The sequence below is a fragment of the Budorcas taxicolor genome, chromosome 2, assembly GCF_023091745.1.
Source record: "Budorcas taxicolor isolate Tak-1 chromosome 2, Takin1.1, whole genome shotgun sequence".
Classification (NCBI taxonomy): domain Eukaryota; kingdom Metazoa; phylum Chordata; class Mammalia; order Artiodactyla; family Bovidae; genus Budorcas; species Budorcas taxicolor.
In genome coordinates, this window is record NC_068911.1 from 2,955,196 (window position 1) to 2,979,391 (window position 24,196).

The 24,196-nt window shown below is 39.5% G+C and overlaps 1 protein-coding gene and 1 pseudogene across 1 annotated transcript in view; both read left to right on the forward strand.

Annotated features, from left to right (window-relative positions):
• The window catches only part of SDK1 (sidekick cell adhesion molecule 1), a 723,652-nt gene that overhangs the window by 172,826 nt on the left and 526,630 nt on the right, over positions 1–24,196 (forward strand). The gene's annotated exons all lie outside the window — the stretch shown is intronic.
• LOC128043636 (heterogeneous nuclear ribonucleoprotein H3-like) lies at positions 20,367–21,266 on the forward strand (annotated as a pseudogene).

Here is a 24,196-nt window from a genome sequence, read left to right on the forward strand (position 1 = left end):
TAACCAGTTATTCTTAATGTCTTAGTTTCTTTTAAATTTATGAGACATATACTATATGGGGAAGAGTGTATATAATGTGTATTATGGTTTAAAGAGTAATAGTAAAATGAACACTTAAGTAACCAACTTCCAGGTTAAGCAAATAACATTATCCGTGTCCAGAAGCTCCCTATGGAGTCATTTCCTGTGTTTCCCTTTTCCCCAACCCCCAGGAGATGTTTGTTTTTTACTGAGTTACTTTTGTCCATCTGGGTGTGTAAGGGAAGGGCAATGTTGTGCTGTGGTCTCCATAGTTAGAGAAATCTAACTGAGTCTTTGGGTCATAGCTGGGCTTCATTTTTCCTGGAGGTTTACAAAGCTTCTTCTGGGGAAGTTAGTGCTCAAGGTCATGAATGAGTTCTGGGAAACAAAAGGTTTACCATCATCAGAACACCTGGCAGGGCTGTTCCGTGAGTCATGTGTCAGATACCTGGCAGGAAAACGCTGACAGGGTGCACGCATCTCTGTCCTATTTCTGAATTCTGCGGTTCTGGCCGCCACAGCTCTCCAGCATCGAGGGGAGTAGTCATCATAGGCTGAGAAGAGAGTCTTCAGTGGGTAAAGGCTTCAAGGTGGGGTTGGGCTTTGGTGGGGAACTGAGTAGGAACTTGATTCACACATGGTTAGAACAAGCCAAAGCACAAAGAGTCTGGGTCAGGCTCACCTGGGCATTTTATATTCAGGTTGAAAAGGTGGTTAAAAAAAGGCAAGGGAGGGAATGGGGTTGGTGGTGATAGTGCTCAGCCTGTGTATCTCATTAGTCATTTTGTTGAAATTGGTTTAACCCTCTGTCTCACAGTCCTGATTCTAGGATCATTCTTCATTGTTTTCATGATTCCATTTGCCTCTTCTCTGCTCTGGACCACCTGCTTCCTGAATCGCACATTTTCCTCGTTTTAGATTACTTCCTTGTTTTGGTAGAACACAGCCTCCGGTATTTTTTGAGATAAAGCCGCGTGGGCGATGCCTTTTTTGAGATCTTTATATATCTAAAAAATCATTATTCTATTCTCGTTCTTAGACTGAGGGGTTGAGTCTTGATTGGAAATGTTTGTCAGTAACATGAAAGCGCCGCTCCATTGTCTTCTCACTTCCAGCGTTGCTGTTGAGAAGTTCCACGCCACTGGGTCTCTTGACTGTTTTGATGTGTTCTTGCAGTTGTTCGTAGGCTCTTTGTCAGAGCTCCTTTTAGGACAGCACTCTCTCCCTCTGGCTGTGCCGGACCTTCTCTGCTGCTGCCGCTGCTGCTGCGGCGCTTCGGGCTCTGCAGCCCTTTCTCGCGCTTCTGCGCGTGAGCGTCTCGCTGTAGTGGCTTCCCTTGGGGAGCACGGGCTCAAGGCTCGTGGGCGTCAGGAGCTGCAGTTCATGGACAGGGTAGCGGTGTTTCTCGGGCTCTAGAGCACAGGCTTAATAGTTGAGGCGCACTGGCTTAGCTGCTCTGCGGCATGTGAAGTCTTCCGGGATCAGGTTTCGACCCAGAATCTGGCAGGCAAGTTCTTTACTACTGAGCCCCCAGTGATGCCCCCATAAGAACTACTCGTTTCCCCAGTGTTTTGAAATTTCACCACGATATGCCCAGGTGGAACCAGTTTTCTTCCGTCTGTCTGAGTGCTCAGGGGGTCCTTTAAATCCAAATACTGGTTTCCTTCAGTTCTGAGAAGTTTCCTTGGATAATTTCGTTAATGATTTTCTCTCCATTCTTTTTTTTGTTGTTGTTCTTTCTTTCTGGGATTCCTGTTATTCAGATGCACCTCCTGGACTGGCCCTCTATTTCTTATCTTTTCTTTAATTTTACATTTCTTTGACTTTTTGCTCTACTTTCCAAGAGATTTCTTTAAATTAATTCTCCAACTATTCCTTTATTCCTGTTATGCTATTAAGTTTTAAGTGTGTGTGTGTTCTTTTTAAAGCCTCCTGTTCTTATTGGTTAGATGCAATATTTTTCCATATCTGTGAGAATTTTAATGATAGTTTTTTTTTGCGTTTTCTTCTTTGTGCATAGTCTTTACATTCTAATGGTTGCTTTTCTCTGTAATTGTTTTGATTTCCGACTTCTCTGAAGTCTTTCCTTCCATGACTATTAATCCTATATATGTGATTATAATGCCGAATAGCAGGATGGAAAGTTGATGGAAAGTACTAAGCATGTGGGGGGGACATTTTAACTTGGAGTTTCACTTCAGGGTGATCTGCTCGAGCTCTTGTTTGGTCACATTGACATTAGTATCTTCAGAGAATTCCTGTTGGACTAATTAGATTCCCTAGAGATTACTTCAGTCACTTTTTACTTGGATGTTAGCTTTGGTCACCTTTTCTTCCTCTCTCTATTTTGCTATTTCCAATTTTCTATATCTAGCAGATGGGGGAAAACCTGATTAGGATTGTTTGAAATTATAACAATTAAATCCTGAGTGACAGCCTAAGGGACTGGCCTGTGCATAAAATGCTTGTAACGTGTGGACTTTCTGGCATCTATTTTGGTGACCTAGAAACATATTTTTTTATTTTGTGTTCTTAGATGTACTCTGGAAACATGTGTTCATGTAACAGAGTTCTAAATAGATGAAATGTTATTGCAAATTGTTCTGGAATAATTTGTTTTTTCTTGACCATTTCAGTTGATCCAGTATGGATACTTCTCTTGTTGATGATAAAATGATTTATTACTTTGTTCTCTAATCTTTCTGCTGAATTAAATACTACTGGTCCATAATTATCATAATCTTTCTTTTATTTTTGTTGAAGTAGAACAGTCCTTTGAACTTTTTGTAATTATAAACTATGTACAAGTTTTCAAAAGTAATAGGAGATTATGTTTGAGAAATATTTCTTACTTTTGATGTTCTCCAAGGTTCATATTTTGATTTCCTTTTGATTTACAAACGTTTGGAAATTTCTGGTATTCAGTAGCCATTTTAACTAATTCTTGGTTGTTGTTTTGCCCTCCTAGACCACAGATGTATTTTTTTTATGATTTTATGTTTTTATACAGTTGGGTTTCTAGTGATAGAAAAACCTTTAATAAAAATTCCATTTATATGTAAGCTCATTGTCATTTGCTTACAGTGAATTAACCTATTAATGTTAAAATCATGGTTTTATTAAGTCATGCCATTAAAAGAAAGTTATGAAATGAAAACTCAGGTGTACACAAGGATTGTTAATTGGGGGTTGCTGCTTCAGAATTTTAACATTCATTGTTTTCATAAAAATTCTTAACAATGTTTCACAAGATTATTTATTTTAATAGTATCTAATGCATTTAAAGTCTGATTATATATGCAAAATTTGGATTCACATACATTTTCAGGACTGTATATTTTGCATGAGCTTATATATACCTATATCTTTTGACAAATGAAAGGACTTTTTGGTAGAAATCATCTCCAGCTTCTGATTTTCTGAGAGACTAGACAAATTGTGTATTTGTTCTGTAACACACTTTTCTTGGCTATAAAACTGAGATGAAGATGCTAATCCTGATTCTACCAAATCATTGCAATATTGTAAGGATTAATGAACTAATGTTTGTGAAATATTTTCTTCTTTTTAGAATTGGAGTTACCTAAATAGATGATATTCTCATTAATATTGTGTATTATGTTCAGTACAGTGGACTAGATAATGATACCATTGTATCAGCCAATGTTTGGGATTTCTTTTAATTAAAACTACAGGGAGATAGTGGCATGCTTGCTGCAATCTTGTCCTCCTCTGCAAATGGCAAGTGAATATTAACACGAAATATTTAAATTATACATAATTACAAGGTTCTGAAGAATTTATCAGCTCTAGGGAAAAATAGAGAGTAAGAAAATATCAATTAAAATTCAGAAATTCCAGCAATTGTATTTGGAACAGTTGGATTATTTGGCTTATGGTATTCCTAATATTTTAGTATATTCATTTTTTAGCAATGATTGACAAACACAGTATACAGCAGTGAATAATCCACAAATGGATTAAAGAAAACAACTACATTTTATGGTAGCATTAAAAAGGGTGAAATACTTAAGAATAAAGAGATGTGCAAGACTAGTATACCGAAAACTATACAACATTGTGGGTTTTTTAAAATATTGTTAAAAGAAAGTAAAGAACATCTAAGTAAATGGAAAGGGATGACATATTTATAGATCAGAAAACTTAATTTTATTAAAGTGACATTATTCCCCAAATCTATCTACAGATTTAACACAATTCATATAAAAATCCAGCTGAATCTTCCTGTGTTGCAGAATTCATAGGCTGATCCTAAAGTCAGATAGAAATACAGAGGATCCAAGATAACCAAATAATATTGAAAAAGAAAGTAAAATTGGAGGATTTGCACTTCCCAATTTCAGACACTCCAAAGCTACAGCGATCAAGACAGTGTGGTATTGGCATAAAGAAAGACATGTTGATCAATGGAGTAAAATTGAAACTGCAGAAATAAACCTTTACACTTAAAGTCAATTGATTTTTAACCAAAGTTCTAAGGCAACTAAGTGGAGAAAAAAATAGTTTCAGGAAATTGTGCTGAGACAGCTGTATATCCACGAGCAAAGAATGTTCTGGATCCCTACCTCACACCTGTACCAAAATAACTCTGTTTTCCTCTTCTGTAGCTAACACTATAAAACTCTTAGAAGAAAACAGGAGTAAATCTTCAGACATTTAGGCATTAGTTTCTTAGATATTATACTGAAAGCATAAGAAACAAAAGAGAAACACTCTCTTGTGGATTGCTCATGGTAATGTCATTTCAGAAAATAGTTTGGCAGTTCTTCAAAATGTCAAAGATACAATTATCATGCAAACCAGCAGTTGTACTCCTAGATATGTATCCAAGAAAAATGAAAATATACATCCATTCAAAAATGTGTGCACAGGTGTTCCTAGCAGTGTTACTCATAATAGCCCCAAAGTGGAATCAATCCAAATGTCCATCAGCTGATTAGTAAATAAAAGGTGCTATACCCATACTCTTGAATATTACTCAGCAATAAGAAGGAAGGAAATACTGCTGCGTTCTGTGACATGAGAGAATCTTGAAACATTGTACTAAGTGAAGAAGACAGACACAAAGAACACACTTTGTTTGATTCTGTCTATATAAAAGGTGCCGAACAGGCACATCTATACACAAAGATAATTGCCTAGGGGCAGGAGTGAGATGGGGAATGGAAATTAATTGCTAATAGAAGTTTCTCTTGGGATGATGAAATATTCTAAAATTGGATTGTCATAGTGATACAACTCATAGAATTTACTAAAATCCATTAAATTATACCCTTTAAACAGCTAAAATCATGTTAAATGACATATCTCAATAGTACTTTCTTAAAACCCAGCTATTTCATAGTTGTAAGATGATATAAAACAGAAGTTTATGGACTGTGCTTCATAGACCATTTTGTTTCATGGAGATGTATTTGGAACTGCCATGGGTGATCGGGAAGTCAGGTGACAGGGACCTCAGGTGCCCTCAGCCTACCTTTTGACTTCTAACAAAGTCCCTCCTCTTTTATTCATTATATAGATTGTAGTTCCACATATGATTTTATTTGGAAAATGTACTTTACTGCTTTAAAAAATAATGTGAAGTATATGTTTAGGGTATTAGCCACCATTTATAATAATTTGATTTATTCATACATCTATTATTTATTGAGCACCTCTATGTGCTTTGCATAATAATATAAGGAAATAAACAAGTAAAATATATAACATTTCAGGGAGTGATACAACTCTAGATGTTTATTTTGGCTCTTTTTTCTATATGGTAAGATACTTGAGTATTAGAGTAATTTTCTTTAGAAAGTATAGATTGTATGTAGTTGAAAAAAGTGAAGTAGAAATTTTCCTTTTTTCTTACCTTCCTTTGGATTCAGAATTTTAAAGTACAACCTGTTATCTTTTGCCTTATTAACTGAAACCCTTTACTTTTTACTGGTTGCTCTAGGGTTTTCATGTGTATTTGATTTATATTCTGTCTTTAAATATTAACCTGCTCACGTAAAAGATAATAAACCAAAGAAAGCAATATGCTTTTGTTTTCCCCTTTCTGCCCTTTGTGCTATTACTATCACATGTTTTTTACATACGTATAAACTCTACAATTATTTTTTATTTTTACTTTTAACTGACAGTTACTGTTTAAAGAAATTAAAGGAATAAGAAAAATTAAAGTTAAACTTACCTATATTTACCATTTACAGTGCTTTCTATTCCTTTTTGTAGTTTCAAGCTTTTATTATGCTTGTCTTTTACCTGAAAAACTTCCTTTAGCTCTTTTTAAAGTTCAGGTCTCTTGAAATCAGATTATCTCAACATTTTTTGGTTCTAGTTTTGAATGGCATTTTCACTGGATTAAGAATTGCAAGGCGGCAGTTTTATTTATTTCCTTAAAGAGAAGGATTTTCTTCCATTGTCTTCTGACTTGCATTGTCTGTATGGAAAGTCAGGAACAGCTCTTAATCTGTTTTCTCTTTTCCTCTGACCACTTTGTAAATTTGTCACTGGTTTTCAGATGTGTAATTATTATGTGCCTTGGTATGTTTTCTCGGTTTTATTCTGTTTGAGGTTTAGAGGCCTTTTGGATATGTGGATTCATGTTCTTAACTAATTTCTCAAATTTAAACACTTCACTGTCTTCCAAGACTCCAGCGACCTCTGAAACATGCTGCTCGATGATTTTCCTGATCACTGTGACTGCTTATGTCATTGGCTCTTCTTCTCCCATGCTTCAGCACGTACAGTTTCTAATACCCTATATTCAAATCTACTGCTCAGTTCTTCTCCTAAGTTTGTGTGATTTTTAAGCACATTCAGTCACTTTTTCATTTTGGGCATTGTGTTTTTCACCTCTAGATTTTCCCCCCTATATTTGCATCTAAATTCATTGTTTATTTTCTTTTAAATTTCCACTTGAAGTTTTTGCCTATTAAGTCGATCATCTTTGTCATTGCTGTATCTGCTTATATTGCTTGTTTTTTCTTCTGGTTAAGTTACATTTTCCTTTAAAAGCATTTATTGTTTTCTTTTTCTGGTGGCCAGCTAAATTACATGTGTGTCAACTTGATCTCTTCGAGTCTGTCTTTTGAGTTTTGATTGGTGAGTGAAAAGTGGTCCTTACTAATTCTAATCATTCATGGTCTTCAACTCAACTCAATACCTCTGGTGTTTAAGGAAGTTCAAGTGGGACTCTGATGTCATCCAACCCTGTGTGCACTCCAGCAACTCTCCAGTTGATTTTTTTTTTTTTTTTTGCCTTGTCTCTTCTAATCTCACCCTACACGTGTACAATTTTTTTCAGGCAAAGAATCAAGGGGATTGTATGCTGATTTTTGGACTTATTTGTAAAACTCCTTTGTTAGTGTTCTCCACAAAGTCCTGTCATCTCTGTCTCCCCGGCTGACAAGTCCAGCTGCTTAGGCTCCCACCCCCCATAACATGGTCCAGTAAATGTCTCCAGGCAGAAATCCAAGGTGACTGTAGGGCTCACCTCATTTGTTTCCTCTTTCTTGGGCATCATAGTCTAGTGACAGAAAGCAGTTATTTCTGATAGTTTGTTCATGTTTCTCATATTTTGTCTTCTAGTTTCTTCCTCCAGGAATCCTGGTCTAATGCTAGGTATTTCACAGTGTCTAGCAGTCCCTTTACTGTTTGTCTTGCTGATATTTTGTCAACTTGATCAGTGCAGAGGCTCTCTCCTGTCTGTCTTGTATCATCGAGTCTGGAACAAAGCCTAAGACATATTAAGTGGTTAGTAAATATTTGCTGAATGTTTTACTGACTAGATGACCTCTCCCTTCCTCCTGTGTGTTCCATATCCCCTGCTGGGCTGGCGTCCTCCAGTCAGCGTTATATGTGCTTCTATCTCCCCTTGTCTTAAGAAAACATTTCTGAGCCTGCTGTCATAATTCTCAACCTGTTTCATTCTTGCTTTCACCTAGTATTTCTCCAGCAGTAGCATCTGTCAGGGTTCCTCCTGGCTCCCCTGCTATTTAAGTGAGCAGACTGTCTCTCTACTTATCTTACTTAATTTCTGGTGGCACTTGACACTTCCTGAAATTCTCTATGCCTGCCCCACCTTTTTCTTTTTTTCTTTTCTTTTTTAATAATCACAATTTCCTGCTTTTCTTCTTCCCTTTAGGGCTATCCCTTTCTTTTCTGATTTCCTTCTCTCTCACCACGCGTAAGATGCTGTCCGTTATTGGAGTACTGTCTGTGCTCTTCGTCTTTTCTGATTGTGTACACGCCTCCTTGGCAGTCTCGAATGCTTCTGTAACTTGAATTAGCAGCCACAAACTGGTGTTTTCCATATAGTTTTTTTCTGGCCATACTTTTTTCTGAGCTTTAGATTCATGTAGAGAGCTGACTTTTGTCTTCCCTGTCCATAGACTGTCAAACTCAGTATACTTCAAATTGATCAAACTGATCATTACTCTTGGCTCTCTGACATTATCATTCTTCAGACTGCAGCTTAGACATCTAATTCCAAGAATCCTTTCCTAATTCTCCAATGATTTTTGTACTTTTTTGTCTCAGCACATAGAACCTTTGTATGGAAATTGCCCTGTATTGCATTGGCCTTGCCCCAGAGTTGTTTGTTTCCCAAATTAGGTTGTAGGTAAGTTCTTTGATGGGAGGAACTAAAATCTATAAGTAGGTATTTAGTAAGTTTATGTTCATGAACAAATGAAGAAATGATTTACAGAAAATGATTATTTCTTTTACTGAATGTGGCATGTAGTCTTTTCTTTTGCTCCTAAAGTTACTTCCCTCATAGCTCAGTCAGTAAAGAATCTGCCTGCACTGCAGGAGACCTGGGTGGGTTAGATTCCTGGGTGGGGAAGATCCCCTGGAGAAGGAGATGGCAACCCACCCCCGTATTCTTGCCTGGGAAAGCCCATGGACAGAGGAGCCTGGTGAGCTACAGTCCATGGGGTTGCAAGAGTCGGACAAGATGTAGCAACTAAACCACCAGTGCTTAAAGAGTAAACACATTTAAAATGTAGCAAATCTAATGTTCTAGTAATAGCTGTTGCAGTGATGGCAGTCATAGCAGGCAGGCAGTGATGAACTTAACATTTTACGATAGCCTGAGGAATGAGGTCTGTGTGTGTGTGTGTGCATGTGTCTTTTTGCATGCTTGTGGGATCATGTGTGCACATATGGACACAATCCATCCTAAAGGAATCTGAAGTAAGATTAAGCTGCATTAGATAATGGAATTGTGCCCGGTGGCCTGACCCCCACGGTGCCAGCTCCGACACACGCACTCGGGGGGCTCTCAGGCTTCTCTAGTGCAGTGTGTTTCCAATAGTAGTGATGGGGGCTTCTCAGGCTGACCCTGAAGCCAGGGGTGCTTGGGCCAGAATCCCAGCCCTGCCAAGATGCAACCTAAGACATTCATTCACCTTCTCATGTTCCAGTTTTCTCATGTGTAAAAATGGGAATGATTTGTAAGGCACTTAAGGGTGCCTGGCACGTAATCATTGCTGTTTAAGAGTTTGTTAAGTAAATGCTTAAAACCACAATCTTAGGGGTTATTCTGTCATCTCTGTTTTACAGATCCAAAACTGTGGGCCAGGCAGCTGAGTGTCCCTGGGTTCCTCTGGGAACAGAACTGACCTTTCTCCAGGTCCTTTTCCCTACATCATGCCTGCATCTTCATGCACCACGTGACCCTCCATTTAACAGCGTGATCAGGCTCCCAAGGCAGCTGTCACTCAGGGCAGGTGTTCTCTACCATTGGCCCTGGGTAGGATTTCTGGAAGAAAAGGAGCAGGACAGGCAGAGGGAGGAGCCCCCAGGACACGTGGGGAGTGAGCATGTGGGGTCTACACCTTAGAGTAGAGTGAATGAGTAGAATGAGGTCAGTGGTTCTCAGCTCAGGCTGCACGTGAGGATCAGGCCCCCGTGCCGTCAGAGCTCGCCCAGTGGCCCTGAGGCGCAGCCGTGGTTGGGCAGATCCAGCGATGTAGACTGGGGGGCGGCTCAGTTGTGGCTTGTGCCTCCCGGCTTTTCAGGAGCCGGCCTCTCAGCAGATCATCTCACTGTGCTTTGGCTGTGCTTGGCCCTGGGGGATTTTTTTTTTTTTTTTCATTGCAACTTGAGCTTCACTTTGTGTACTACTGTGTGCTGCTAGTCATGAGGCAGGCGTGTGAGGTGGGGAGGAAGCTAGTGTATAAAGGAGTGTAAAATTTCACAGGGAGGCAGGCTGGGTGCTCAGCGTGGCATGGATTTGCACAGAAGATTCTGCTCCACCCTAGGTGTCACCCTAGGCTGCTTGAAATTTTCACTTCACCTGTGACAGCTGGCCATGCAGCGTTTGGTTGTTGATGTCCTATGACTGTATTTCAGCTGAGTGCTGATATTCTGATGTTTTGCTTAAAAAAGAATTAAGATGGTAGATGGACAATGAAGTGAAGAATTGAGGGATAATCAGTGGCTAGCTTTGGAGAAGGAATGTCTCTATCTTTCTTACCACTCTTTTTGGATATTCCAGGCCATGCTTTTCTCCACATGAGTATAGTTTCTTGATGTCTGGTAATAATGACCTTTCGCAGTACAGACATCAAGTATCATTGGTCTTACAAGAGAGAAGTGAACATTTAGAACTTATTTTTAGGTGGATTATCATTGGTGCCACTCTTGTCACTTAGCACACATTTATTTGGTGTGTACTGTGTGCCGAGGTGTACTATGTCATCACCTCACATAACCTGGGAGTGTGGGCTTCCCAGGCGGTGCTAGTTGTATAGGACCCGCCTGCCACTGCAGAAGACAGAAGAGACGCGAGTTCCATCCCTGGGTCGAGAAGATCCCCTGGAGAAGGGCATGGCAGCCCACTCCAGTATTCTTGCCTGGAGAATTCCACAGACAGAGGAGCCTGGTGGGCTACAGTCCATGGGGTCACAAAGAATCAGGCACAACTGAAGCAACTTAGCACACACACATGCGTGTGCCAATTAAACTCATCAGTGAACAAAATGGGCAGAGATCCTGCTCTCATTGAGCTTCTATTTAGGGACAGTATTCACTGGGGACAAAGGGTAAGTAATAGACACATACTGCAAGCTAGGTGCTATGAGGAATAAAAAGAGCAGATATGAGCGATGGAGTTGAGTGGCCTGCAGTTGCAGAGTGGTTGAGGGAGGGCTTCATGGAGATGGTGACATTCGAGCAGGCTGGAGAGAAGTGAGGGAATGAACAGTGCAGTTGTGTTAGGAAGGAATGTGCTAGCGAGTGCAAACACCATGTGGGGTGCAGAGTAGAGGCACCTTCCACAGATTTCTGTGAGCAACTAGAAGGCCGTGGCTGCAGATGCCAGAGGCCAGCAGAAGAAAAGTAAGCTCGAGATCACGGGGCATGGGTGGCCATGTCTTTGCAAGGATTTTGGTTTTGACTTTGTGTCAAATGGGAAGCCATCAGCACCAGAAGTGACCAGATCCAGCAGGAAAGGACTCGCAGTGAGGAAGAGCAGGGGGATGAGAGTGAATGCGGGGAACCGGGCCTGGGGCTGTTGCAGGAAGACAAGCAGAGGGGGTTGGACTGGGGCGTCATGGGTGCTGGGAGGTAGAGCCGATGGGATTCCACGGTGGATGTGTCGTCTGAGATGAGGGGCCAAGGATGACCCCCACCCTGATTGTTTTCTCTTGGCGTTCACCTCAGGCTGCATCTGGTAATTTAAGAAGGTGATACTGAGTTTTATTTCTTCCATGTCTGGGCATTTTTAACATAATTTGCTACATTCTGAAAGCTGTATTTGGATTATATGTAATCTTCTATATATTTATGTGGAACCTTACTTTATTCTCATTATTATTCTCCAGGTGGTAATATCTTTACCTGTTTATCTGGTCTGAGATTTTGTGTTTGATTTCAGGGCTAAAGGTTTTAAATAAAACTGTAGTTGAAAAAACATCTTCAATTCTTTGATGTTTAAATTATTTAAAGTTCAATAAGTGGATTATTTGGGTCATTTTACTTACATTAGTGCTTTACATTAAAATTTTCCTGTTTAATGAATATGTAATTAATGAGTAAAATTTGCTAATCGAATTGTCAGACTCTGTTAAATACCTTGTTGAAATGTTTATTTAGCAGTTATTCCTGTCTCCTTAATATTGCGGAATTCCTTCTAACTCAGGTTTTTCCAGGTAATTGTGAAAAGTGGCAGCATTTCACGATTATTTTTTTAAATGCCTAATAATAAAAAGGTAGAAAATTATAAAGCATAAATAATTTAAAGAAGAAAAAAATAAAAATAGAAAATCAACCATAATTTTACCATTCTGAGCCAACCATTCCTAATGTTATTATTTTTCCCATCTTTTTATTTCTATGCTTACTTGAATGAATAGTTGAGATTTGGGGTAAATGTAATTTTGTGACTTTTTTCACACTTAACATCACAATAAAAGCTTCTTTTCCTGTTTTGTTAAAAATGCATCATGTCATTGTAAGAACTGTGTGATTGTAATGAGATTTAACATTCACCCATTCTTAGAAAGTTTGGTTATCTTCGCCTTTTAAAAGTTATAAATAGCACTTATATGTATGCACAACTAAAATAATTGTGCATAAAAACCTCTCCTGTATTTTAGATTATTTTCTTACGGTATAGTCTCAGAAATTAAGTGACTGATTTGGAGAATAGAAACATTTTTGAAGGTCTTTATGCACATTATGAGGTAGCTTTCCAAAAATTATACTAATAAATATGGTGCGGTCAATATTGAGCTGTTTTATTCCTAATTCTTCTGATGTTTTATCTCATTGTGTATGTGTTAGGCCCTCAGTCATGTCTTTGCGACCGCATGGACTGTAGCCCACCAGGCTCCTCTGTCCATGGGATTCTCCAGGCAAGAGTACTGGAGTGGGTAGTCACTGTCTCCTCCAGGGGATCTTCCTGACCCAGGAATTGAGCCTGGGTTGGGCTCAGATGGTAAAGCATCTGTCTACAATGCAGGAGACCTAGCTTCGACCCCTAGGTCCAGAAGATTCCCTGGAGAAGGAAATGGCAACCCACTTCAGTACTCTTGCCTAGAAAATCCCACGGACAGAGGAGCCTGGTGTCCATGGGGTCGCAAAGGGTCGGACACGACTGAGCGACTTCACTTCTTCTTCCTGCATTGCAGACAGATTCTTTACCATCTGAGCTCATTCAGTTCAGTTCAGTTCAGTCGCTCAGTCGTGTCCGACTCTGTGACCCCATGAATCGCAGCACGCCAGGCCTCCCTGTCCATCACCAACTCCTGGAGTTCATTCAGACTCACGTCCATCAAGTCAGTGATGCCATCCAGCCATCTCATCCTCGGTCGTCCCCTTCTCCTCCTGCCCCCAATCCCTCTCAGCATCAGGATCTTTTCCAATGAGTCAACACTTTGCATAAGGTGGCCAGAATATTGGAGTTTCAGCTCTAGCATCAGTCCTTCCAAAGGACACCCAGGACTGATCTCCTTTAGGATGGACTGGTTGGATCTCCTTGCAGTCCAAGGGACTCTCAAGAGTCTTCTCCAGCATCACAGTCCAAAAGCATCCATTCTTCGGCGCTCAGCTTTCTTCACAGTCCAACTCTCACATCCATACATGACCACCGGAAAAACCATAGTCTTGACTAGACAGACCTTTGCTGGCAAAGTAATGTCTCTGCTTTTGAATATGCTGTGTAGGTTGGTCATAACTTTCCTTCCAAGGAGTAAGCGTCTTTTAATTTCATGGCTGCAGTAACCATCTGCAGTGATTTTGGAGCCCCCCAAAATATAGTCTGACACTGTTTCCACTGTTTCCCCATCTATTTCCCATGAAGTGATGGGACCAGATGCCACGATCTTCATTTTCTGAATGTTGAGCTTTAAGCCAGCTTTTTCACTCTCCACTTTTGCTTTCATCAAGAGGCTTTTGAGTTCCTCTTCACTCTCTGCCATAAGGGTGGTGTCATCTGCATATCTGAGGTTATTGATATTTCTCCCAGCAATCTTGATTCCAGCTTGTGCTTCTTCCAGCCCAGCGTTTCTCATGATGTCCTCTGCATGTAAGTTAAATAAGCAGGGTGACAATATACAGCCATGACTTACTACTTTTCCTATTTGGAACCAGTCTGTTGTTCCATGTCCAGTTCTAACTGTTGCTTCCTGACCTACATATAGGTTTCTCAAGAGGCAGGTCAGGTGGTCTGGTATTCCCATCTCTTGAAGAATTTTCTACAGTTTATTGTGATCCACAGAGTCAAAGGCTTTGGTATAGTCAATAAAGCAGAAATGGATGTTTTTCTGGAACTCTCTTGCTTTTTCAATGATCCAGCAGATGTTGGCAATATGATCTCTGATTCCTCTGCCTTTTCTAAAACCAGCTTGAACATCTGGAAGTTCATGGTTCACGTATTGCTGAAGTCTGGCTTGGAGAATTTTGAGCATTACTTTACTAGCATGTGAGATGAGTGCAATTGTGTGGTAGTTTGAGCATTCTTTGGCATTGCCTTTCTTTGGGATTGGAATGAAAACTGACCTTTTCCAGTCCTGTGGCCACTGTTGAGTTTTCCAAATTTGCTGGCATATTGAGTGCAGCACTTTCACAGCATCATCTTCCAGGATTTGAAATAGCTCCACTGGAATTCCATCGCCTCCACTAGCTTTGTTCGTAGTGATGCTGAGCTCATTAGATCCTCTTAAAATTCCTGTGTGGGGTACCTGTGGTGACCCTGTTTTATCCCTGGAGAAAAGGAAGCCCAGGGAGATGGTGGAAACAGAGTCAGGATTCAAACCCAGGTGGCCTGTCTCCTCCACAGCCCTCGCTTTTGCACCTGTTTGCTGTGCTGCTTTGCAGGAAAATGCTGCATTGGTTTTCAGTCCCAAATAACTACTATTTAAAGTTTCTTTTTTAAAAATCTCCATAATTTTATTGCAGAGACATGGTTTCATGTTTTGGTTTACTTGGAAAAATTAATGAAAAATTATTCACACGTGTATTATCCATTTGTATTTCTTGCTTTGTTCTTGTTTTTCCATGACCTTAAATTGTTATTAAGTTGCTATGAAGCAGCCTATCTAAATTGTGTCGTATTTGTCACAAGTATTTTGTCTGCGTTTGTGATTTGCATTTCAATTTTAAGTTGGCTTTAATTTTTAAGTTGGCTTCCCTGATGGCTCAGACTGTAAAGCATCTGCTTTTCCCTGCAATGTGGGAGACCCAGGTTCAATCCCTGGATTGGGAAGATCCCCTGGAGAAGGAAATGGCAACATACTCCAGTACTCTTGCCTGGAAAATGCTATGGACAGAGGAGCCTGATAGGCTACAGTCCATGGGGTCGCAAAGGCTTGGATACAACTGAGTGACTTCTCTTTCTTTCTTTGATTGCAGGTTTTCAGTTTTAAAAAAAGTATGGTCTGAGAAGATAAATTTGTTTCTTTTATGGTTTCTTCTATTTCTTTGAACCATAGAAAGAAACATCATCCAGAAAGTTGATAAATATTTACATATACATTTTTTCCCCTAATTATGGGATTTTATTTGGAATTGTGTTCACCTTATAAATCAACTTGAGACTAACTGACATTTAAAAAATAGTCTTCCTATAGATAGCAACCAACTCTCTTTATGCAAGTCTTTCTCATGTTTAGTGCCTCTTAATGAAGACTTAATACTCATGTGGCGGAAACATGAAGATATGGCGGACGATGTACATAGTGGTATTTTAGAAGCAAGGAGAGAGCAGAAGGAGAAGATAGGTTTCAGAGCAGATGTGTACAGACTCGCCGTCTGGAGTCTGCATGTTTCCCAAGTGTGATTTTCCCTTCATTTTATAAGTTGAATATGTACATGAGCATCTGTTGCTTTCTGGGCATGTTTTTATGTGTCGATGTGTATTTCCTGTTCGTGAAACAAGGAGAAAATATGTAGTTACAACTCGCAAATATATTCATAGAAAATTTACTTCTCAGGCAGATTAGCTTTGGCTGCTGTCGATGGGAAGTCCGCATGGCTTGAACAGGAGAGAGAGTTTCTCTCGCATTAAGAGAGGTAGACAGCCCAGGGCTGGTGTGGTAGGCCCACAGCGGTTGGGACTCAGGCTGCATGGGACCCGTCACCCTGCCGTGGAGAGCATGTCGTCATGCTGGATGGGCGCCCCCATCCAGCTGTCATGCGTCTCAGCTTGTAGGAAGGAGGAGAGCCAGGAGCTCAGAGCGAATGGTATATGCCTCGCTTTCCACTGGGGAGGCGTCTACTTGCACTTCTTTCTCACTGGCCGAACACTGGCCTGTGAACAAGATGCAGTATTTTGGGCCCAGCTAGAAATCGGGAGTTCTTACTGAAGAGGAATTGGAGAATAGATATTGGGATAGATAAGTAGCCATCTCTGCTCCACTTTACTGAATGTTCTCTTTTTACATACAAACAAAAAAGCATTTATTTTATGTGTAATAAGAGCAAAGGGAACATTTCTGATACTAATTAGAAAAAGAATCCCTTCGGCCATTTTCACCACTGAATGTAAAGCTTCAGGATGAGATATTGTCAGGCTTGGAAGGTACCTTGAACACTGTTGTTCCTTTGACATCTCTCTGTATATCTGTGGGCTCGGGAGGCAGATGAGAGAATGGAGAGACTGGAGTGGCCAGAAGACTGGACCAGAAGGTGTAGCAACTTCTTACTCTGCTGTGTTGTTGAATAATCTTGGGAAGTTCAGCATGTCTTGGACTGAGAACTGACTCTTAACTCTTGGGACCATTCTGAGAAATAGTCCCTTAAGAGGAAAGGCTTCTGCATTTTAGAAAAAGAAGAAAATTTGTTATTTTTTGTTGTGTCTAAGGAGGAGAGGTAGCCTAATCAGCAAAATTCTGGAGGGCAAAAATTACATCCTTATGAGTTGTTCACCACACGTTCATCTGCATAAGGCCCACATTACCAATTACTTTAAGTTACAAATACATTGTTAAGAAATCCCAATAGCATAGTCTCAAAGCTATAAATCATTGTATTTTGATCAATTTTTGAAGACTGAAACGAAACTAATGAAAAGTCTTACCAACAAGGACCTACTGGGAAAGATCAAAGGCAGGAGGAGAAGGGGACGACAGAGGATGAGATGGTTGGATGGCATCACCAACTCAATGGACATGGGTTTGGGTGGACTCTGGGAGTTGGTGATGGACAGGGAAGCCTGGCGTGCTGCGGTTCATGGGGTCGCAAGGAGTTGGACACGACTGAGTGACTGAACTGAACTGAAATGGGAAAAGAATTTGGAAAAGAATAGATACATGTACTTGTATAACTGAACAACTTGCTATACACCTGAAACTATCACATTATTAATCAACTATACTCCAATATAAAATAAAAAGTTAAAAAGTCTTCACTATGTATAAGAGGCTTAGCTTTTTGACTTTTGGAAATATTCTTCTAGTATAATTAGAAGGGCCTTCTGCATATGTAATTATTTCATTACTAGTTGTTATTTTATGCTTATAACTGATCAGATGAGAACTAGTTAAAATATTGAGTCTTCAGTGCATTAAGTTAGAAGAGTGTAAGGAAATTTTAGAACTCTCCTTTGTTCTTACCCTTTAACTCAAAAAATATTTTGTTTTTGGTCCACTTTCAAAATAGGCATGTGTGTGTATAGTGGTTAATATATGTATATATACAAACTCCATCTCCTATATATAAATATATGTACAAACACCTATATGATATATATGTACCTACATACTATATTTATGTAAATTATACATATATATGTACATCTTATACATATTATAAGTCACATATTTATATATAATGTTTGTACATACACATACCTATGTATAATTACTCTCCTGATCAAAGACACACAGACACACATACTACCTATGTCAAACCATCCTCCTGGATGATTCTATATTCTTTTAGTCAAAGCTGACTTTTATACATTGAATTTATTTGCCACAGGCTAATAATTGAAAGTGTAATAAGACATTTTAAAGTATTTTACTTTAAAGGGCTGTTTTATATTTTAAGAAATAAAGACATAGTCATTAAACCTTTTATGAAAACATGCACCTGATTTCTAAATGAAGTATTTTGAGAGCCTCCATGACCTCTTAAAGAAGTAGTGAACTGCTCACAATACTTTGGCAAAATGTTCTAAAGATACATTAATCAGGGAGTAAGAGCCTTTCCAGTGAATTATTGTGGCTTTGTATAAAGGATAATTTTGGAAAGTTCATGGAAGACTTTTGTGAAAAACTCTGATTATCTTCTAATAGTTAACAATTTGAAATATATCCAGTATTATACATTTTTACTTTTAAAGAAATTGATACAAAAATCATACAAAGAAAAGCATCACTTTCTTAAGAATCCATTAACTGTAATAGACTTCATTACCTATAATTTGGGGACATGGAAGAACTGCTCACTTACAGAGCTATGAAATGCCATGTTGGATCAGATCAGCCTGCTAGGAACTCTCTGATGCTGGCAACCAGAGACTGTTCTTTGCTATGTTTGTCTTGGATTGTGTCCTGTCAGAGGATAAGGGTTATAAGCAGGCAGCCCTGATTTTTCTCTGTGACCTATATTGTGTGCACCATTCACGAATGTGTGAAGCTCTCATTGAACCCACTTACATTTTTAGTCTGAACCATTTCTGGAAGGAACTTATTCCTAAGCAATTATTTCTGAAAGAATACCAGCAATTGCTGTGATGGTCAGGAAATTAGAACTTTCAGGGTTATGAGTGTGCCCCATAATTCAAGCATGTCCATCTTTACCTGAGAACTTCAGTTATCCCCAATTTACTCTTCTATTTTGTAGTGTGCTAATGCTTTTAGTCTGTCTTTATGTGGGTTTCTTATGTCCCCTGTATTATTTCAGCTTATTTTTGTTCTATTTGCTGCCTCCTCTTGGATTGTACCCATGTGAATTCACTACAGTGTCAGAGGCAGAAGCACATCATGGTTCCACAAAAGAGGAAGTCAAGTCATGTTCCATTTCAGATGCTCTTCCTGATGATGCTTGTCACTTTTACATGCTTTCTGCAGGAGGTTGTTGCGCCTGTTTCATTAGGAAATGCCCCAGGACAACTTAGGGAGCCACGAATATGTCACCATACATGATTCATAGCTCAGAGCCTGTCGTCTCTGGAGCAGGCTGAGTTATTATCTGGAGTGTGTTACCTGCAGGTTGTCCATGTTGATGCCCACCGCTCTTCTGATAAAGCTCTTAGCTTGTCCAAGTCTCATGACTATTAGCCTGTAACTTTATTACTGCCTGGTGCTTTCTCTTGCTAGCTCGTCCAGTGCATTTCTTGTGCATCTCTTCTCCTAGGTCATCATCAAATAAGACCATTTTTCTAGTGGCTGACACTGCAGTTGAAATTGCTTTTTCCGGAAAACAAGTTTCTTGCTACTGTGCGGCCTTTACCCAGTGACTGTTTTCCGTAGTGGTGAGCTCATCTTGCATTTCATTAGTCTGTTTGGTGCCCTCACTCTTTTTGGTGCAGAAGCCTACCTGGGGATTTAAAGAGTCAAATTAAAGTTACAATTTTAGGCCCTTTCTTGTCAAGACATAATTAATCTTTCAAAGTGTTTTAGTGAAGTATTTATGTATTTAGTATTTAGTATTTAGTATTGTTTTTGCCTAGAAGATGTTTGTAAGTTTGTCAGTTTACCCAATGTTGATATAAGGCAAGAGAATATATAATTTTTAGGTGAACAACTTATTTTGTACTATCCTTTTTGGAAAAGAGAATAGTAATACATATGAAGAATTCTTTAAGTGTGAGCCTTTCTATCCAATAATTATACTTCTCAGAATTTACTGTAGGAAATAATAACAATGGCTAACATCTCTATACCACGTGCTGTGTTTTAGATGCTGTTTTAAAGCATTTCACATGTATTAACTAGCTCATCCTAACCCTATGAGATAGATACTGTTGTATCCATTTTTTTAGGCTAAAAAATTGAGGAACCAAATGCTAAATAACTTGTCCAGCATCACTAATCTAGTGAATGATGAAGCCAGGATTTTATTTTGCCTCTATTAGTCTCAGAGCTATGCAGTAAAATATGTGTAATAGATGAAAAGTTTTGAATACACTTATATTTCCACAAATAGAGGTTATTATTGAATAAGAAGAAAATCATACAATAGAATTCTATGAGATTAAAAAAATTCAAGTAGAGGCGATCTCCCACTTCCAGCAAGGCGGCCTGTCAGAAGGAGGATTAACTGAGGCGGAATTCAGTGGATGAAGCCGAGCCTCGAAGTGGGGGTCATCCAGCATTTCTCCTCCATTCCCTGCTGGTTTGGCTTCCGCCATTTTGGCATTTAAATCAAATGGTATTGAGATGGATTGGGTTATGAAACATAATGGTCCAAATGACGCTAGTGATGGGACAGTATGACTTTGTGGACTGCCATTTGGTTGCAGCAAAGAGGAAATAGTTCAGTTCTTTCAAGGTATATTGAGATCTTCAGAAGTAGCAGGAGTGAAATCAAAGGATTTTATGGTCCACCAAGAAGATTGCTGGGCCAGCGACCAGGACCATATGATAGACCAATAGGAGGAAGAGGGGGTTATTATGGAGCTGGGCGTGGAAGTATGTATGACAGAATGCGACGAGGAGGTGATGGATATGATGGTGGTTATGGAGGTTTTGATGACTATGGTGGCTATAATAATTACGGCTATGGAAATGATGGCTTTGATGACAGAATGAGAGATGGAAGAGGTATGGGAGGACATGGTTATGGTGGAGCTGGTGATGCAAGTTCGGGTTTTCATGGTGGTCATTTTGTACATATGAGAGTACTGCCTTTTCGTGCAACTGAAAATGATATTGCTAATTTCTTCTCACCACTAAATCCAATCCGAGTGCATATTGATATTGGAGCTGATGGCAGAGCAACAGGAGAAGCAGATGTAGAGTTTGTGACACATGAAGATGCGGTAGCTGCCATGTCTAAAGATAAGAATAACATGCAACATCGATACATTGAACTTTTCTTGAATTCAACGCCTGGAGGCGGCTCTGGAATGGGAGGTTCTGGAATGGGAGGCTACGGCAGAGATGGAATGGATAATCAGGGAGGCTATGGCTCTGTTGGAAGAATGGGAATGGGGAACAATTACAGTGGAGGATATGGTACTCCTGATGGCGGGTGGTTATGGCCGTGGTGGTGGAGGCAGTGGCGGTTATTACGGGCAAGGTGGCATGAGTGGAGGTGGATGGCGTGGGATGTACTAAAAGCATAACCACACATATAAAAGTCCTGACAACAGCATCTGGTCTACTAGACTTTCTTACAGAATTACTTTCTTTTGTATTTTAAGAACTTTATAATGACTGAAGGAATGTGTTTTCAAAATATTATTTGGTAAAGCAACAGATTGTGATGGGAAAATCTGTTTTCTGTAGGTTTTATTTGTTGCATACTTTGACTTAAAAAAATAAATTTTTATATTCAAAAAAAAAAAAATTCAAGTAGTAGAAATGCCTTCCATTATGCTAAACCTTAAAAAAACTATGAAACTCTTTTTATAAAAAGTAGAAAAAGTAATAGACATAAATTTGAATAGTGATATTACATAAATAAACTAGGAAATCATCTAACAGAATATTAACAGAACATTACCCCTGGATGTTGGGATTATGGCTGATTTTATTTGTGCATGTATTTTTTTCTGTTTCCTAAATTTTTTTCCATTGAGGACGTTATTGTACGTTGGGAAAGAGAGGTTATTCTTGATGCGAGTGTTGAAAAGTCTGCCTGCAATGCAGGAGATGTAAGAGACACGTCTTACACAGCTTCAGTCCCTGAGTCGGGAAGATCCCCTGGAGAAGGGAATGGCAGCCCACTCCAGCACTCTTGCCTGGAGAATCCCGTGGACAGAGGAGCCTGGTGGGCTGCAGTCCATGGGGTCGCAAAGAGTTGGATACAACTGAACTATTGAGCCACAAAATTAAAAAAAGATTTTTTCAATAATTAGGTTAGAAGTTACTACCTTTAAGTATATTTTAGCCACGTACCAGTTAAGTAAATAAAAATGCTAAGTGTCATGTTATCAGAGTCTTCTCCAGAGCCCTTCCTGAGGCGGTTACACTCACACCCTCCCAGTATTTGGCACAGCGATCTTGTAAATAACATGTTGTCCAGATGTGACCAACAAGTGCATAGTTTCACTGTCTTTTCCCCTAGGGCTTCTGGATGAAGCTGTGTGGTTTCATGGTTTATCTACATCCATCTCTAGTTTGTGTGTTAAGAACATTAGGTGCAGTTATCTGCTTGCTCTGTTGAGCCTTTGGATGGTTATCTCCTTAGTACAGCATTTATAATAATGAAGCTGTGTGAATAGTCTCTCTGTAGGCTATTTAACTTAACTGTGTTTTGTGTTACAGTCTGTTCTCATAATCTCGTCAAAGAAAACTCCTTGGATCATAAGATGTTTTGCCTGAATGTTTGGGAATTTTTATATAAACATCTAAGTTTATTTCAAAAGCAATTGAAGCAAATAGCCTTGTCATATAATTCTAGTATATTTAACCCAATTATTTTAAAATCCAGTTTGTTTGGGAATCTCCAAGTTATCCTTAATCAAAACTGAAACGTGGTCTGCTCTTTATTATCTCTGTGCAAGTGGGCACATTTATTTAACCAACTTACCAGCATTTAGCTTCTGTTTGAATAGCTTGTCTGAATTTTCCTGTCGGCCTGTGTACCACCTTGTTGACCTTGCACTGTCGTATTTGTGAGCAGATTCATTTCTTATTGCTACCATAGTAGATTACTACACTTCTAGCAACTTGAAACAATGCTCATTTATTACGTTACAGTTCTGTAGATCAGAAGTCTGAGTACATCGTGGTTTGACTTGCTTTTCTGCTGGAGTCTCACAAGGTCAGAGTCAAGGTGACAGTGGAGTTCTGTCTTCCTGGATGCTCTGAGGGTGAACTGGCCTCCAGTCTCATTCGAGTGTTGTCTGAAATTAATTCCTTGCAGCTGTGGGACTGAAACCCCCATTTCTTTGCTGGCTCTCCTCCAGCGGCTGAGCTCTCCCCTCAGAGGCCACCCACATTCCTTCTCCTGTTGTCCATGAGCTTGATTCTTCTTCAAGGTGACATCCTGCTTCCCTCCTGTGGCCCCCTCTGCTGTCAGAGCGCCTGTGATTAGATGGGGCCACCCAGATAATCCAGGATGATCTTCCTTTTCCATTTGCAGAGTCTCTGTTGCCTCATAAAGTAACATAGTCAGAGGTGCTCAGGGGTCCGGGGTGCTGCTGTGTGTACCACAGAGCCTGTTTGTTCTCACATCCCTTCTACGTGGTGACCATTGTGTTACCCATAGTAGCAAGCACCCAGAAAATAAGGGACGGAGTCTTGACACATGAATTGGTAAAAACTAGTTGAGGACTTGTGATAAATCTGCTATTGGTTTTGGGGGATTTTAAAGGAAAGTAAATTCAGTGAAGATGGAAAATAAGGAAGGCTTTATAGAGTAGGAAGTTTCTGGGTGCGCCTCTTAAGACTATATTGAATTTTCATATTCTAAGCATTGAGGGGTTGTAGAAGGTGGGAAGAACTTGATCAGCGCAAACAAATATGGTGTAGGATTGGACATGGTTCATTTATGTGACAGCAAAGTCTGAAACAATGCTCATTTAGTTAATGACATGTAAAAATTGTAGAAAGTTTGGAGAGTCATACAATGGAATTTAGGTATGATTTTTTTTTAATGGGAAGCCACTTCGTTTTGAGTAAGAGTAGTACAAGGAAATGGGTTTCTTAAAGATTAGTCCAGCAGCAGTCTGCAAGTTGGACGGAAGATGGAGAAGGTGGAGCTCAGACCAGTGGGGCCCAGGGTTTGGACCATCATCATCAAGCACCTGTGTGCTGAGCGCAGTCTAAATACTGGCATCATAAGACTCTTTTATGATTTTAAAGCATACGTTCTAAGAGGTGACTTCATTAACTCCTTCATTAATGATGAGATCTTTTGGTTTTATTGTATACGGTAAATCTTCCTCTCTCTTTGGCAGCTTTGATGTCAGTAAGAGTGATAAGCTTTTCTCCTGTATCAGACTTACAGTGCTTCACACACTTTTCTGATAACTATCTTCAGAATGCATTCAGGATAGAAAGAATTGCTTTTTCTATTTGAATATGAAGAGGTGAAATTC